This window comes from Capsicum annuum, chromosome 3 (genome assembly GCF_002878395.1).
Source record: "Capsicum annuum cultivar UCD-10X-F1 chromosome 3, UCD10Xv1.1, whole genome shotgun sequence".
NCBI classification, from domain to species: Eukaryota; Viridiplantae; Streptophyta; class Magnoliopsida; order Solanales; family Solanaceae; genus Capsicum; species Capsicum annuum.
Window position 1 is genome coordinate 25,368,534 of NC_061113.1, and position 2,881 is coordinate 25,371,414.

General features: G+C 32.9%; 1 long non-coding RNA gene across 1 annotated transcript; it reads left to right on the forward strand.

The window, feature by feature from the left end:
• Positions 1-397: 397 nt before the first annotated feature.
• LOC107860823 lies at positions 398-2,454 on the forward strand. Its single transcript, XR_001671612.2, has 2 exons — positions 398-1,004; positions 1,956-2,454. It is a non-coding gene; the product is annotated as an uncharacterized LOC107860823 (long non-coding RNA).
• The last annotated feature ends 427 nt before the right edge of the window (positions 2,455-2,881 follow it).

Sequence of the window (2,881 nt, forward strand, 5' to 3'; positions counted from 1 at the left end):
GAAGAGATATGCGGAAATTGGAGAAAAAAAAAAGAAAAGAAAGGGAAGTTGGAGGGAAGTAAATTGGTAAAGTAGAGTAAAAGTAGGGATGTGAAAAGTTTGAGGCAATATCACGGGCTTTTTTAAAAATAAAATAAAATATTACTAATTTTGTTATAAGTTGTAATTTTACCAAACTATTGTTATTTCTTGTAATTAAAGTCTTAAGATTATTAGTTTATGTAATTTTTCCTTTAAAAAATAAACCCAAAATCCTCCTAATCTACCCATTCCTTAATTTAACTAAACCAGGCCCATACCCAGCCCACATCACATCAACCCAAATCAGCCCATCAACTTGCCTTTCTCTTCTCCCTTGACCTGACCCAATAGGCCCAACTCCCCCTTTCTTTCTCCCTTAAACCGATAAACAATAACAATACCAGCGATACAACTTCAACAACCAGCAATAACAACGCAGCAACTCCAGCGTACAAACACTCCTTAGAAACACAACGTACAACACCCGCGACAATAGTAAAATCTGATAACCAGCTATGATAACTCAACTCGTACAAGCCAACATTCGACAACAACAAACAATGTTCCGCAACTTCAAACCGTGAACCCGACCCGCCCAGCTCAGCACAACAATGTAGCACTCAATCTGTTGGAAATTTCCAATTCGAATCTGTACGAATTGTAAGATGTTTAGCCACCTCAAATCTTATCTCCAATTTGAAATCTCCAAAACACCCCCGAATTTCCAATCCCACATCGGTAGATGCTAGAAATTTCATTCCTATTCTTTTTTATAAATAACTACTGTTTTGGTTGGAAGAAGAGCTATGGAATTAGCTTAGAACCCCAATTGAAAGGGATTTTGCTAAAATTAAAAAAATTCTCAGGCTAAATCCTTGTAAGATCGTTCGGCTTAGGATTTCGGCTAGAGAATTTAATTTCGAGTTTCGATGGTGCAAAGAGAATCCGACAATTCGTAGTCCCAGTGAGCTACTCCGAAAAAGGTAATTCCTTGTCCTATTTTGTTATCTGTATTTTCATTTTGTTTTCTAGTTTTGTTTCTCCAGTCATGTATAGTCTTTCTCTTCTTTTCTTGTAGCGTCATTTAACAATGGTAGTGAAACCCACATTTGATTGTGGGGTGGATGTGTTGTCGTAGTTTCTGGGTTGTGTCTCAATATGCTTTTGTTATTTGTGATGATGGGTGTTGTTTCTGTTTAAGTTTATTTTGATTCCTTCCTTTCAAGCACAAGTATTTGCAGGTCGCAGATTTATTCATTGTTTTAGCTTAAAAGTGTATTGTTCGGTTTTAGCTTACGACAACTATCTAATATTGTCGTTATGGATTTGTTAGAGAATCTGAAAGTCTAAAACTTGAACTTATCATTTAGTTTTATATTTGAAGAACTGAATCTTTTTTTACCTTTGTCTCCTAGATCATGGATTCTTGCAAAAATATGTTCTATATTCTCTTTTCTGATAAGCATGAACAAGTATGTGCTTTCTATGAATCAATGATATATGTTATCATGAGTGAGTTTAGGCGATAATATGTGCAATATTATGAAAACTTGTCGGGCTACTCCAATGCATTCTTACCCTTTTTGTTGTCTTTAATATATGTGTCTTAGTAAATTCTCAATGAGTATTCGATGCATTATTGAAGAATTCGTTAGAAATTTCTGTCCTTTAAATTATGTTAAAACATGTTTATTTGGGAAGAATGGCGAACTTTCTCTCATGATTCACTACCTTAAGGTGTTTATTTTTTCTCATTTAGCTTTCTAGCAGAATATCGAGCTTGTTGCTTTATAGACCTTGCAGTGACCTATTGCCAAAGTACCTGATAAAATGCCTGCAAACTTGTTAATTTGTGTTCAGTTCCTTGTGCAAAAATAAAGTGTTTTGTACTATAGTAATGCGAACTTAAACTTTCTTCCTTTAAATCACTGTAGAGATTCCTAATACCTTATCTTTTCCTTTGGAGTATGTGACATCGACTCACATCCGCGTGGACTCCTTTTCCCGCATTTTCTCGGGACCAAGTCCCTCCCCTATCGAGTCAAGCTTTCTCAAAGTTTAAAATGGACCAAATACATCAAGAAACAAGGATGTATACAAATAATACAACGAAGATACATTATACACAGGTGGTGGAAGCTGATTTACAGGTTCAAAGAAGTAAGAAATGGAAGAAGGAAGCTGGTATACAAAGCTGCAAGATGATATACAGTGTGTATACAGCCAAAATGTGAAAAAAGATGAACTGATATACAGCTGGTATACAGTTGAAAAGGGGCTAAAAAGAGTCCGTAATTCAAAGTCCAAAGGCTGGGCAGAATTTGAAAATGGGCTAAAAAGGGCCCAAATCTCATCTTTTTCCTTCATTTGCTTGTATTTACTTGATTATTTGCTTATAATTTAATTTAATATAGATAAATCTTCAGGGAGTAAGTTTATGTTAAAATTATTTACTTCATTTTAATTATTTAATATTAATTTGCTTATAAAATAATTTAAGAATTTATTCACATTCTTTTATAGTTTAATGACCTAAAATCCACGTTTAAGAAGTTGGGTTAATTCTTTAGCCTAAAGTCTTAATTCAGATAAAATTGTTAAAGTTAGAATTATTTTGAAATTTTGTTGTTTAGTTTATTTTATCACTTACAATAAATTGAATGGATTAGTATCAAATAAACTCTATTGTTTTGAAATAAGTTTTTTTTTTCAAACAAATTCAAGATTCTTTTAATAAGATTTTATTCAAGTAACTTAAAGATTTTTTCAAAATAAGCTAAATAAGTTTAATCCGTTGAGAACTACACTTTGTAAATTTTTGAAAATGCCTAACACGTTTTTTGAATTTACTTGAATACTT